Source organism: Triticum aestivum, chromosome 7A (genome assembly GCF_018294505.1).
Source record: "Triticum aestivum cultivar Chinese Spring chromosome 7A, IWGSC CS RefSeq v2.1, whole genome shotgun sequence".
NCBI classification, from domain to species: Eukaryota; Viridiplantae; Streptophyta; class Magnoliopsida; order Poales; family Poaceae; genus Triticum; species Triticum aestivum.
The window spans coordinates 324799748-324815760 of record NC_057812.1 but is presented as its reverse complement, the minus strand read 5'-3'; positions in this window follow the sequence as shown (position 1 = coordinate 324815760).

The window sequence follows — 16013 nt, the reverse complement described above, 5'->3', positions numbered from 1 at the left end:
CATATGATTCGATGTTTACGGGTTTGAAACCCTCAGGGATTTGATGATCCATTATTTCATCTGTAAAGCATAGTGGGTGTGCGGCGCCTCTGTACTGGGAGATATCATGACGTAGCTGCAATGAGCTGTGTTCGGCCCTGCCGAATTTGTGGCTGGCGTGACGGTTACCGTCTCTAGCCGTGGGGCGCCCACGCGATCCGTAGATCGAGCGTGTTTGCCTTGCCTTGTCCTCCAACATGTCTCGTAAGTCCGGCGCATATTCCCGTGCCTTGGTACAGGGTGCGGCTTGAGTGGAGGGCCGGGAGGCCTCTCTGTTGCGGCCACGAGGTGGCCGGTCGGCCACATCAAGTGCTTCCTCCTCTAATCGGGGTAGCAACCTGCGCTTTGAGTAGCTCTTGGAGGGGCGTTCGAGTTTATGCTCTTCGGCCGCAAGGACTTCAGTCCATCTGTCGACCAGCAAATCTTGATCAGCTCTAAGTTGTTGCTGTTTTTTCTTGAGGCTTCTTGCCGTGGCCATAAGCCTACGTTGGAAACGCTCTTGCTCGACGGGATCCTCTGGCATGACGAATTCGTCGTCGTCGAGGCTTGCCTCCTCTTCAGAGCGAGGCATATAATTATCGTCCTCGACCTCTCTGTCTGCCGCTCTCTCATGAGGGTTGGTTTCTCTATCCTCCTGTGCTAAGTCTTGCTGGAGGGGTTTTTCTTCGGCACTTTCCCGAGTATTATTATCTCCCATGTTGGAATCACCGTATTTGTTTTGGCGGGATTTTGAGCGGCGTTGCTGACGCCGGCGCTTAGGCTGTTTCTTGGAGGGGTCATCCTCTGTTGTTCCATCGCCATCTCCCTCTTTTGGGGTGTCCACCATGTATATGTCATATGACGAGGTGGCTTTCCAAGGCCTAGTAGGCGATGGTTCTTCATCATCTCCTTCATCGGCGTCCATATCGTCGATGTCTTCGGAGTTGAAGTCGAGCATGTCGGTTAACTCGTCGACAGTGGCTACAAAGTGGGTGGTGGGTGGGCTTTGAATTTCTTCATCATCTGTACCCGAACCTTGCTGACCGTAGTCCGGCCAGGGCTCTCCTGATAAATAGAGAGACTTCAGTGACTTCAGGATATCGCCGAAAGGCGAGTGCTGAAAGATGTCCGCGGCAGTGAACTCCATGATTGGCGCCCAATCGGATTCAATCGGCAGGGGTGCGTAGGGTTCGGAGTCCGGAGAGGAGTCCAGCTCCTTGGAGTCACGAGTCTTGCAGAGTACGGGGCTGGTATTCGGCTCAATCGCCGTTGGGGTTGCAGCCCCCGGGGTGGCGTCCAACAACCCATCCTTGATCGGCGCAGTTGGCTCCGAATTAAGGGTCGGAGCCGATGCGGGTGCGGCCTCCAGGGAACTATTCGGCAGCAGAGCTAGGTCATGCTCGACGTGACAGTGTGGCGCGCTCGACAGTGGCTCGAATCCGTCGAAGATCAAGTCCCTGCGGATGTCAGCCATGTAGTTTAAACTTCCAAATCTGACCTGACGGCCAGGGGGGTAGCTTTCGATCTGCTCCAGACGGCCAAGCGAATTGGCCCGCAGTGCGAAGCCCCGAAGACGAAGATCTATCCGGGGAAGAAGGTCTCACCCTGGACTACATCGCTATTGATGATTGTAGGAGCCATCGAGCCTGACGGCGACGACACAGAGGAACTCTCAATGAAAGCACCAATGTTGGTGTCAAAATCGGTGGATCTCGGGTAGGGGGTCCCGAACTGTGCGTCTAGGCCGGATGGTAATAGGAGGCAAGGGACACGAAGTATTACCCAGGTTCGGGCCCTCTTGATGGAGGTAAAACCCTACGTCCCGCTTGATTAATATTGATGATATGGGTAGTACAAGAGTAGATCTACCACGAGATCGAAGAGGCTAAACCCTAGAAGCTAGCCTATGGTATGATTGTTGATGTGTATGTTGTCCTACGGACTAAAACCCTCTGGTTTATATAGACATCGGATAGGGTTAGGGTTACATAGAGTCGGTTTCAATGGTAGGAGATCTACATATCCGTATCGCCAAGCTTGCCTTCCGCGCCAAGGAAAGTCCCTCCCGGACACGGGACGAAGTCTTCAATCTTGTATCTTCATAGTCCGGCTATCCGAACACCCCCTAATCCAGGACTCCCTCACCCTGCATTTCATTTAATTCGTACTGGCATTTGTGTATGATTTGTGTGCAGTGGCTGATCCACAAAATCAAGTTACCAGGGGCGAACATTTAACTTAAAAAATACGAAGGCACTTGCACTCCAGAAATCAACATAACTTGAGAAATGTGAAGCTACATGCACTTTGAAAACCAGCTAATGATCCAAATTAGTTCAGATTATAAACACTAAATAATGCAAGCACCAAAAAACACAAAATGCAACATGGTGTACAAGGACTACAAACATGGTCTGTACCTCCTTGAATTATTCGTTCTCTGGCCGAAAATATCGAAGTGTAATTGCACGTATAACCAGTGCGCAAACTGCATATCAATATATCTATTCTGCACAAGTATGCCAATAGTTTCAAACAACAGATTAGAAAAGTATTTATGCTATGTTGTCATGATAGGGGGACTTTCTGGTAGATGGCCTCGATGTTTCCTCAAGCTATGAAAATGCACTATAATTTGCTTGTCATCAATGCCTGCAAATCTCTGTCTCTCTCAACATAGTAGATCATAATTAGACACTAAATCCTTCAATGGGCTTGCAAAATGCTTGCATTAGATCCCTCATTAGACACTATATGTTCATCACCAGGAGCATGTAAAATGTTTGCATCAAATCCTTCATTAGCAGTCTGTTCATTAGACACTTCAGGCTCAGGAACAACATGAGCTTGTATGTTTGCACCGGAAACTTGATTAGATACATCCGATTCAGTCAGTTCAATATTGATTGGGGGAGTTATAAAATAAGTAGAAATTGGTTTCATTTTCTCACAGATTCCCTACATACAAGCAGTTTTACAACACCGTCGGGTTTAACTATTGGCCAGAAATTGAAGAGTTGAATTAGATATAATTAGGGATGTGATGTACCTGCTCGTTGCGCATGCTACTCTTGCAAGCTGCGACTGTCTGTTTGCGCAAGCTCGATGCCATGCCCGTGCTGCCGCCGCTGCCTCCCACGCAGGCTACACTCAGGATTGGATCTTCATCTTCTTGTCCTTCGGTTCGCTTGAAACCCGGCGACCGCCCTCCAACGAGGGCGCGAGGAAGTGTTGTGTCGGTCTGTCCAGCGGCAGCTAGGTTAGGAGCGAACCAGACTAGAGGTTGGAGCGAATGAATTGGGATTTTCCCTACTGTCAATCGATATGGGAGGCACTCGTTTGGGCCGCGTGCCTGCTATAGGGCCTGCCTTGCACTTATGTTATTGGCCCATCCAAATTGAAACATTTTTCTTCATTTTTTACATTGCCTGCTCGTGCGTTGGGACAAACAAAACTAGCGTGGGCCAACCTGGACGACTCAAACTAGGTGCACACTTTCTAGCCACCTGAGGCGGCCGCCCATACCAGCCCCTATGGTGGCGTCACCCCTTTTTGCGTGTATGATTGGATAGTGAAAAATATTCCAGTGGCGCTTTTGATTTACCAACAGAATGGTTGACTTGCTTGTTTCTATGAACTGAGTTCGCCAATAATGTGAAGGATGCCAGTCTTTTCATCCTATTGTAGATTGCTTCGATCTCGATATGCCAAAAGTAATCACATGAAATATACAGTAAAAGCCAGTGTGATGTGTTGGGCTACAACTAGTCTGACTACACATCCTCATATAACATATCAAGGACGCACCATCTTACCAGATTAACCATTCGACTTACCCATGCAGTGTGGGAAGAAAGAAGTATTGGGACTGCGTATCCAAGCAATTGATCCATGGACTCCTTCGCACAACCTTGTAAGAGAAAAAGAAGTTGAAGTGTGCCTGTACAAAGAACTAGCATAAGTTCAGTTACCTGCTTCTCGCAATTTTAGTTAGCCACTTATTGCAAAATTGTTCGATTACATTGCTTGGCTTAATTTAGTTTGCTACTGATTACATAATGGCACAACCTGTTAATCATATTGTAGACTGTGCCTATCTATGTGTTTGATACTTACTGTTAAGAATTACCTGTTTGCCTTAACTTAAATATCTACTTGTTTGTTTAACTGCTTTGCTGCTGCAACATCGGGTTACAATGATGTTAATAACTACTTTTCAGCATCCAATTGAAACTCTTTAATTCCTTGTTTGTTTAACAGGTTTGCTGTTATAACTCCCAGTTGAGATGTTTTGCTAACTTCAACTTTTCTGGATCCAATCGGAACTTTAATTGCAAAACAGGTTAGCCCAAGATCAAAGAGCGAGGTCCCCATAGACGTTGCATCATCCCACAGCAGTGGCACCGGCCCAACCGTGCACTATGAATTGCCAACTGCTGATGCTCTAGAGGCTAAACTAGTGATAGAAAGAGATTCTGCTTCTGCACTTAGAGATGAAGTTGACATGTTGAGGAAGCAAACATCACAATCACAAGCAGTACTCAAGACAGCCATTGAATATTTGGGGGATTTCAAAACGAAGCAAGCTGAGACTGACCAGATTGTTAAGGTCCTAAAGAAAAAAGGAAATTAAATTCCTACTTGGTAAATCGTAGGTGAAATGTTCTTTCCATAGTTGAATAGCCTTTGTGTTGTCTGTTCATGTAATCAATCAAACCATTTGCTTTAAAGATCATGTAATAATTGTTTTTTTGGTTTGTAATTTTATTTGAGCACAAGTCTGTATTAATTGATAAGACTCTAAGACATTTCATTTGGATTGCTGTGCCAGACCTACAAATATGCCAATCGGGCTGAATGTGATTCAACAATAGTAGTAGTATAGATGGACCATAAGTGGCACACATCTGAAAGGGCCAAGATGCTGGCTAAAAAAAGGATGCTGTTGTAGCCAAAAAAAATTACAGCGGCATGGCTTATGTATGTAAGTTGATATTATTGATCCATATACTCTATAAGTGTTTATATGTCTGTTAGTTCTGTACATTCTTGGTTGATTGACTCGGTATTTGAATCTTGATACATCGCTTGTGTACATATCTAAATGGGAGTACACATTATGCTGCGTGTGACATTTGAGTTGGACATGAAGTGTTCCAAATATTTGAATTCACCTTAAACTGGATTCTTGTTTCTGAATTTGAGTATCGGCATTTGTAAATCATATTCATATCTGATAGTGGAATACATCTTTGTCGTCCTTTTGAAGATATATAAAAACACATAGAATGATTTATAAAGATTCATATAGGAATACAAAATGGATTCAAATTTAGTTGCCAGGGTAAACGTGGATGCTTATTGTCCCAAAATTCGAAAGAAGCAGCAAAATGTCCACTCCCACGTCGGCTACCCGAAGCCAAGTGTTTGGGAGATGGAAATTACTGTCTACCCATTACACAGACAATCCATCGACCCGATTTCCACTGCTCTAAATAGGGGTAGGTTAGTAACTTCAATTAGACGTGACACGACCACCTCTGAGCCCACTCTGACACGGTGGGCGTCAAATATGGGCGGCAAAACTCATTTGATTCAAGCTCATCCGAAAGACCTCTGTTTCTCCCTCCATTCCCCATTCATACACGGTGGGCGGCAAAACAAACTCGACTCGGCCGAAATCGATGTAGGCAAATATTTTCAATAGGGGCAGGTTTGTAACTTCACTCAGACGTGACACAACCGCCCTACCTGTCAGCCTCATTCATACACCGTGGGCGCCAACCACCCTCTCCTCGCCCGAAATCTCTCTGGGAAAATATTGGCGAGATGCGAGATTACCGTCCTATCCCCAACCGACGAGACGTCCAAATTTTAAACGGGGGCTAAGTTCGTAACTTTCTCATATTTCAGACAGGCACGTCCCAAAAACATGGTTCCCCGTACCTCTCCCTCCATTTTCCCATTCATACACCGTCTGCGCTAGAACACCCCATCCCCACACCAGCCTCCGTTCGCCACCCCATCCATCGCCGCCGTCCTCCACCACATCCATCGCCACTGTCCTCCACCCTGCCTGAGCGCCTACCAAGACCGCGTTGTCCACTTCTAGAGATGGACGTTTCTCATCCACGGCGACAGACCAATAGCCTTGCATCGCGTCCTCTCGCTTCATCAGCGTCGTCATCCTTTTTGCCGGGGCCACTCACACATCCTTCTCTTCCACTGCAACGGGACTTATCCCCCGATGCACCCGTCTACCATCACATATCTGCTTCAACGCTACTGACAGCCATCGCACCCCGGATGCCTACACGGCGCCGCAAGAGAGGTGGTACTTCATATCTCCTCAACTTTTTGATCTCAACCAGAAAATAAATCTTAACTTGGTTACTCTACTTTCTTTTTAGCTCTTATAATTTAGTTCTTAGTTCGAAGCAAACAATGGATGCTAAATATCATTTATTCTGTTTGCAGCTTCAAATCTGCCATGGCACAGCCATAATATGATTTAATTGATCATGCTTAAGGTTTAATTCATCATGTTGGTTCCGTGGTGGTTTCTTTAATAGAAATAGGAGGGGAAACCCTCTTTTGCTAAAAAAATATGCTTAGAGTTTCCCCCTTTTACGATCACTATACGATCAGAATACGTGCTTTGTGTCATAATAACACTGCTCCACCCATCAAGCTAAAGAAGCTTAGTTGTTCAAATATGAATCTGATATTATTAAAACAGAGTTATTTAATTCGTCAGCTAAATGTTCCTAAATTAGTTTCGAAAAAGCATGTTCGCCGCTCGGGTGTGTATCTCTACAGGGTGCCCACGGTGGGCCGGCCCACCCTGGGATTTTGGGTCGTCCCAGGCACCGATTCCCCTCTGTTCTGCTGCGCGGTTCCGATCTCTACTCGCCCCTAGCCGCCTGCCTCGCTGGCGACTTGCCGTCCCCGGACGACATGACTCTAGGAGGAGATGCCGGACTAACAGGAGGCCAGGAGCCGCTCGCCCAACAGTGTCACCGCTGCCCGGGCGCGCCGCCGTGCCTACCTTCCCAGTCCGTTCAGGGCTCAGGCGTGCAACCCCATCCATCGCCGCCGTCCTCCACCACATCCATCGCCACCGTCCTCCACCCTGCCTGAGCGCCTACCAAGACCGCGTCGTCCACTTCTAGAGATGGACGTTTCTCATCCACGGCGACAGACCAATAGCCTTGCATCGCGTCCTCTCGCTTCATCGGCGCCGTCATCCTTTCTGCCGAGGCCGCTCACACGACCTTCTCTTCCACTGCAACGGGACTTATCCCCCGATGCACCCGTCTACCGTCGCAGATCTGCTTCAACGCCACCGACAGCCATCGCACCCCCGATGCCTACACGGCGCCGCAAGAGAGGTGGTACTTCATATCTCCTCAACTTTTTGATCTCAACTAGAAAATAGATCTTAACTTGGTTACTCTACTTTCTTTTCAGCTCTTATAATTTAGTTCTTAGTTCGAAGCAAACAATGGATGCTAAATATCATTTATTTGGTTTGCAGCTTCAAATCTGCCATGGCACAGCCATAATATGATTTAATTGATCATGCTTAAGGTTTAATTCATCATGTTGGTTCCGTGGTGGTTTCTTTAATAGAAATAGGAGGGGAAACCCTCTTTTGCTAAAAAAATATGCTTAGAGTTTCCCCCTTTTATGATCACTATACGATCAGAATACGTGCTTCGTGTCATAATAAAACTGCTCCACCCGTCAAGCTAAACAAGCTTAGTTGTTCAAATATGAATCTGATATTATTAAAACAGAGTTATTTAATTGGTCAGCTAAATGTTCCTAAATTAGTTTCGAAAATGCATGTTCGCCGCTCGGGTGTGTATCTCTACAGGGTGCCCACGGTGGGCCGGCCCACCCTGGGATTTTGGGTCGTCCCAGGACCCGATTCCCCTCTGTTCTGCTGCGTGGTTCCGATCTCTACTCGCCCCTAGCCGCCTGCCTCGCTGGCGACTTGCCGTCCCCGGACGACATGACTCTAGGAGGAGATGCCGGACTAACAGGAGGCCAGGAGCCGCTCGCCCAACAGCGTCACCACTGCCCGGGCGCGCCGCCGTGCCTACCTTCCCAGTCCGTTCAGGGCTCAGGCATGCAGCACCCACCAAGCCAACCCGATTTATCCTGAGATACGTCCTCAACACTTAGCAGCCACTCCTCATCACCCATTTCCTAATTGATTCATTACTCATTAGGCAGGACTGTCATTAGGGTTTGTTGTGTGCTCAGTGCTACCTACACTTAATGGTTCAGATGTATTTCGGTAATCTTTAGTACCTCTAAAGTTCACATGGTTTTCAAAATTCCGGCCCCCGGAACAGAAACTAGTCATTTTGGATTGTTGGTCATAGTGACATTGACCCAGATTACTACTGCCAGCCAGGTTTGTTGACAATTTTACTTGTCTTTGTTACTCATTCGATATAATATCCAATTATTCAGGTCGATTAGTTGCAAACAATAAGTGCTAGACAAACTTCATCATTCAGATTTTGGACGGTCTCTTACTGCAGTTACAATTCTGCATACTTGTCCTAGTAAGCTCACAAGTAAATGATTGATTCACTACATCTATGCTTCCCTTGTCATATTTGTTGTCAATATTCTTTTAGGGTGGACCACCCTGTTTCTAAATACTGGAACCGTAGACATGAGTGAATAGTATTTCTCTATGTGATCTCTTCCATCATGTGTGGGTAACGAACACTGCATTGTATAGAAAGAAAGTGTCATTTCCAACTTTTACATATGTTTCGATCTTTTACATGGAATACAATCTGCCTACTTGCTTTGTGTCGCTCTACCAACATTCCACCCTTGAAGCTAAACATTACGCCACTCATAATTGCTTAGTTTATTTGTTCAAATACGAATTTCATATGATTCTAATGTTCCTACTTCAGTTTTGAAATGTGTGCCTGCCTATTATAGAGACATAAGGGGTTTGTATTTTTGTGTGTGGTCTGGTCAGCACGGTTGGGGAGGTGAACTTTGCATATGCAGGGGTTTATAGGGAGACACTCTCCGAGTTGAATCCGCAATGCATTCCATAGATAATATGACTACTTTTTATGTTTTCATGAATCTCAGATTCTGAACAGCATCATAATGATTATGAGCTTGCGTGCATGAAAAGAATAAAGCATAACAATGCCATGGCTGTCAAACTTCGCATTAAGGGACTGAAATCAAGTTTGGATGCAATGCAATGCAAACGCTCTCCACCTACAGATTCATGCTCAGAATATGATCCTAACAGTGATTCTGCACTAGAGGGAGACCTAAGTCAATGTAGCTCCCTAGTGGAGGAGTTAGAGGAAGATGCCCTATCTTATTCACCCATCAAGGTACTTGCTCTAACTTTCCAAGGTTACATTGCTCGGACATATCTTGCAACTGATGCTTTGCATTGCTTCTACTTTGTTGAACTGCCATTAGCTTAGTTTACACATCGTGTATGTGAATACGCCCTGCCTATCCATTTTCAGTACATATTCCATCTGTCATCATACCATATTTATCCATTCATATGTTGTTCTTGTGTATCAGACGTTCAAACGGAAGAGGGCGATTGCTAATCATGGAGGAGCACAAGCAAAGTATTTGGAAAACATAGTGGCACCTGATAAATCAAATAGCCCATTAGGTGTAGTTGCAATATCACCTGTCCCACAAAATACCCAACTCTAGCAGACTCTAGCCCTACTACACTGGTCATTTCTGATGCCCCAACTCAGCAGACCCCAACTGCAGCAAACATAGCACTAGCTGTACAACGCAAAATCCCCATTCCAGCAAAGAGTGCACCAAATCCAGTTGCCAAATCCCTTTTTGAACCAGAGAGAGCCCCAATTGCAGCAAATAGGACCCCTGTCCCATTTCTTCCCAGTTTAGAAGACAAAGCTTATGTTGTTGTCAGGAACTTTGTGCGCATCTTTCCTTCATGGAAAGTTTATACCGCAGACATAGAACAATTCCTAGTCTTCCTCCACAACTTACGCGTAAGTAATGTACTAATGTTATTCATGGTCATTACTGCACATGTTTCTGCTGATAGAAGACACAAGATTTCATTTTTTTAAATAGGCGAGGAGCAAACTGGATTCTGATGACGAGCAATGGTTGGTTCCTCTTTTCAAGCACTCTTGATGAAGTATCGTTCCTACCTGAGGCAAGCGCACTTCGATGGCAAGCCTCCGAACGAAATTTCTATAAAGTCTCCGGTGCTACATTTATCGGACGGTGAATGGTATAATCTTGTTACACATTGGTCTCGGCTACAGCGTAAGGTACTGTCTATGATATCACATCACAATTTGAACTACATTTCTGCATTTGCCTTAATGTCTCACTTGTACGAAAACTGTTAGCAGAAGAACATTCGTTCTCAAGGAACCACAGAATCTCGCAACTATAATGCACACTGCATTTCTCTTGTGAGTACCTCTTGCCCTGTATGACCATACTTACTTTCATAGTTGTTTGATTATGTAGCATCACTGCACATGTTAGCCTCGTAATCGTCCATTTGGTGGACATTATAAGATCCGTATTGACTCTTACATAAATTTAGAATCAACCCAATGCTTTTGAAGAGGTTTAGCTCTGCAGTCCTCTTGTAAGGACTGAACGTGGTATATCACTGTACTTACATTAACAGCTACTCCCTCCGTCCCATAATATAAGAATGTTTTGTACAGTACACCAGTGTTCAAAACACTCTTGTATTATGGGAAGAGGGATTGGTTCATTTTGTAGTATTCTGCATCTTATCTCCCTCGCTCACCATTTACTAAAAAAGATCAGATCTATATTTAATCTTACCAACAAGTAGAATACACAAACAATGCCAGTGCAGAAGTGTAGCCCATTGCTCTTGTGAGTACATTTTGTCCTGTAATGCTTGTACTTCCAGGGATTGGTAGTTGATTATGTAGCATCAATCTGCATCCTATCTTCATTATCCTCTATCCCTTCCAGTATTATCATATCTATAATTACTCTTTACAAAATGTAGAGTACAAGCAATGCTTATGAAGAAGATTCTGTGCTGAAATTCTTGTGTTATCCTTCCCTTGACATGGAGAAGGGCATTATGAAGCCGATGTTAACTGTTAATGTAAGTCATTCCTTCTAAAGCCTTTATCCTCGACTACTATTTAATTTGCTCATACTCCCTATCATTTACTGCTGTTTAGTTTGCTGTTTCTACCAAAATGCATGTTCGTAAGAACCGTAAGTTCTAAGTTTTACTTGTAAAACCAAATTCCTTATTCATACCATGCACATTACTTAATACTCCCTATATGTATGCTTGTTTTTGTGCATCTATAATCCAGTGTGTGGTGAAGCAGCCCACGTTTGCACCTTGTCATCTCCTATTTTATCTTACTGATGTGGCTGATGATATGAACAACATGCCATGCACATTATCCAAAATAGATACAATGATTTTCTTTGCCCTTCATCTATGGTTGTTATGTTGACATGGTAATCCAGTAGTGTGGTGAAGCTCCCCGCAATATGAACAATGCCAAATTATGCTATTGATATTTTGAACTTACTCTTTATTTTCTAATTTGAAATTGGATAGAATTGACAGAACAGTTATCATCTTTGTTTATACACGTGCAAAACCTGTCATCTCTCTACTTTGTTTCAGGGTGATATGCCTGATGGCATGCACAAGTCTGCTAAAGGCTGTGAGACAAACCCAACATATATTGCAGCAAAGAAGGAAAAACATCTTCAAGATAGCGAGACAACCCCAAAGTCTTGTCTTGATGCAGTGTTCGAGTTACTTGAGACTAACAGTCAGACAAGCTCACAAAATTCGTTGTCTGAATCAGTTCGACTTCTTCAGTCCCAAGTTCTAGCAGAAAGGCATTCTGCAACTCAACTTCGACTTGAAGTCCTATCTCTAAGAAAGATTGTGGAGAACACCAATGAGAACCTCATCGCTAAACAGCTACACCTGGAAGCTATGACCGACATGCTAGGCCGGTCTCACAGCCTTGCTCAGCAGCTTGAGCAGCAGTTCTCCCGCAAGGCTAACCTTTCTTGAACTGTCTTGGAAGTGGTCTCGGTTCAGTATTATTTTGTTACGCTACAATGGTGCCCAGTTTTTGTAATCTGCTTCTTCGTTGCGCTTTATGATCACTGGTGGCGAACTTCGATGCCCAGTGGATGTAATATACCTGAAATCCTTTATTGTATAGTATAGGTTTATTCTTAGTTACTATGCCGTAATTTCTTTATTGTATAGAGTGGGTTTGTTCTTAATTCCTACTAGTTACTACCATCATTCGCTATCTGAAAAAAATCAGATGTAGTTGACCGGACCGAAACATCAACTCTAACGGGCCAGGTTTCTAGCGGGCCACAATTGGGCAGCCTGTGTCTTTCTTGGGCCCGAATGATTGGGGCCTTCACACATTGCGCCAGGCCCAAACTTACACCAGCCTATATTTTAGTTGGGCCTTTTGTCGACCAAGCGCTTAGTTTGGCCTAGGTAGCGTTGGGCCATTAACAGGCTGAATATTGTACTGGCCTGTTACGACCAAGATGAAACCACGTGCCTTTAGTAGGCCAAAATGCATGTTGGGCCTCAATTTTCACTAGTCGTCGATGGGCCTTCAGCACGCCGAAATGTAGACCGGGCTATTTTGGGCCCAGTTAGCTCACGGGCCGTTACCAGGACAAAACATATCTCGGGCCTTAGTTGGCCCACTAATATCATGGGATTTTAAGAGGCTGAAAGCTTAGCACAGGCATCAACTGGCCGAATTACGTGACAGGCCTTTAACAGGCCCAAAGTCACATTGGGCTTAACCGTTGCCACCTTTAGCACGGGCCGCTAGTGGGCCCGATGTCCCTTCGGACCATATATGGCCCATGGGCAGCACGGGCCATTCCCAGGCCGAAAGTCACACCGGGCTAAAATGGGCCCATGTCTACATTAGGCCTCTAACAGGCCGAAAGTCACTTGGTTGTAGTTGGGCCCAAATATTCGACAAACAATTAATGGGCCAGATCTGGCTTCGGGCCACAAATGAGCCCAAATATTGGGAGAACAATTAACGGGACAGATCTGGCTTTGGGCCGTAAATGGGCCCAAATATTGGGCGAACAATTAACGGGCCAGATCTGGCTTCGGGCCGTAAATGGGCCTTTATTAAGCAGGCCGTTATTGGGCTGGCCCACTAGTACCTGATTAAGTTCTACGGGCCTTTGACTGGGCCGACCTTTTTAGCCTATATGGGCCTCTGTTGGGCCTAGCCACGTGTCGACGTATCATAGGCAGGTCTGCTCCAATGGACGGGCGACATCTGGCCCACGGACGAGCTGACAGGTGTTCCCTTTGGCCAATCAGAATTTTACACGTGGAAATTTCCCATTGGTCAGGGCTGTTAACGGGTTATTGGATCCAAAATCCGACCCGATAGCTTAACGGCGTTCCGTTACGGTGGATGCCACGTGTCGGTCACCCTTGACAAAAGCACTTCTATGACGCGCGATTTATCGTCATGGAAGTGGACACTTCCATGATGATAATTTTGGTAATGTCATGGAACACTTCTATGACAGCACAGGTATGACTATCTTGATTCTGTCATAAAATCGTCATGGATGTACATGCATGACAAAAAACGAGACCTACTGTGACAAACACGTATCATCTTGGAAGAGTATTTTTTTGTAGTGTAATGCTTCTTCAACCTCTGGTCTTCTTGCTCCAGCCGCCAAAGCAAGCGCCGGTCATGCCTCGTGCTCCTGCCTCCCGTGGTCGGCTGCGGTGCGGCGGAGGCCTCACCGCCCCCTACTACTCCCACCACCGGCTAGGCCATCCCTCTACTCACCCACACCCCCTGTTATTCTGTGGCGACGACAGTCTCACACCACAGCGAACTAGTAAACCCTCATACTACTCTACGCATGGGCATCCACTGCCGTGTCTTCCCCGGCTCTGCGTCGTCCCCTTCCTAGGCCTCGCCGTCGTCCACCGCCCTGGTGCTCTCGGCGCGGCGTGGTCAATGTGGTCAAGGAACGACTTCCATCAGAAGAGTACTGTAGATGGAGTGGCTAACAGCTGGGTCCACGGCTGCAGCTGGGTCCACGGCCACAACCCATTTTTTTGTGATTTACCAAGTAAGTCGCTTTGTCAGGCCTGTTTGGCCGCAAATCTTTTAAGATGAGGAGAGGTTCATTCGGCTGGCCGAGAAAATGTCATATCAGTAGTGAGAAATGGGTTGTACAATTTTTAAAACACATCAAACCGGAAATTAGTTTCAAATTTCTTTTTTTCATTTCGAGATTTTAAATTGCATTTATTTTTATGCGTGGACAATTTGTTGGATTTTATATTAATATATATTTATTTGTAAAATCAGTTTGAATGTGACTCGAAATTTCTGGATTAAAAATAGTTCGGACCGCATCGAAATATGCAAAATTTCGTATAATTTTTTAACCGTGGCCACAATATGGGATGTAATGCTAACAAAAAGAATATGGGCTCCAAAAAACCTTAAGAATTAGCAAACTGGCTGTAAATTATTAGAAATAATGGCAGATGGGTTATATGATGTTTTCCATAGATTTGAGGCTTTCCTAAAAAAAGGTTGACACACAAGCAGTGACTGTTGGATGTCCATCCAATGGCCGTCGTGCTTCTTCAAGCTCTGCTCTTCCTGCTCCAGCCTCTCAAACAAGCACCGGCGGGACTGCCTGCTCTCTCCTCCCCGTGGCTGGCTCTGCTGCCACGCAAGCCTCACCACCCCATCGTACTCCCATCGCTGTCCTAGCCGTCCCTCTACTCACCCACTCCTGTTGTTATTCTCCGGCGACGGCAGACAAACCAGTAAACCCTCGTATAGTCATAATCCCCTCCGCGTGGGAAACAACTACCGAATCTTCCTTGCCTTCGTGTCGTTCCCTTCCTAGGCCACTGCCCTGGTGCTCTCGGCGCGGCATGGTCAACGTAGTCAACGACCGACTTGCATCTGAAGTGGACTGTATGTGGAGAGGCTGACAGCTGGGTCCACGGACGCACGCAAGGAAATGCCTCCTTATTACGTGCAAAATAATGATTCCTCCACCTGACATCTGGGACCCACCGAAAGGGCCTCTGTATTTCACAAAAAAGTGTTATCGCCGCTGGCAGCTTGGACCCACCAGCTATATCTTCGCACGCAAGGAAGTGCCTCCTTATTACGCACAAAAAAATAAATGCTCCCCTGCTAGCTGGGACCCAGTATAGTGGTAGGCTGACTTGTGGGCCTACTGAGTTGACGGGGACGGAGGGCTTTGTCAACTTAGTCAATATGCACGATTCTAGCTCCAGTGACCGTACGATGTCCATCCAACGACCGTAAGGCTTCTTCAACCTCTGGTCTTCTTGCTCCAGCCGCCAAAACCAGCGCCGGTCGTGCCTCGTGCTCCTGCCTCCCATGGCCGGCTGCGATGCGGCGGAGGCCTCACCGCCCCCTACTACTCCCACCACCAGCCGGGCCATCCCTCTAGTCACCCACACCCCCTGTTATTCTGTGGCGATGGCAGCCTCACACCGCAGCGAACCAGTGAACCCTCATACTCCTTTACGCGTGGGCATCCACTGCCGTGTCTTCCCCGGCTCTGCGTCGTCCCCTTCCTAGGCCACACCGTCGTCCACCGCACTGGTGCTGTCGGCGCGGCGTGGTCAACGTGGTCAAGGAATGACTTCCATCGGAAGAGTACTGTACATGGAGAGGCTGACAGCTGGGTCTAGGGCAGCCGCAAGGAAGTGCTTCCTTATTACACGGAAAATAATTATTCCTCCACCTAACAGCAGGGACCCATCGGATGGGCCACCGTATTTGGCGAAAAAATGTTTCCCCCTGACTACTGGGACCCACCGGACGGGCCACCGTATTTCACGAAAAAACGTTCCCCCCGCTGTCAGCTCGGACCCACCG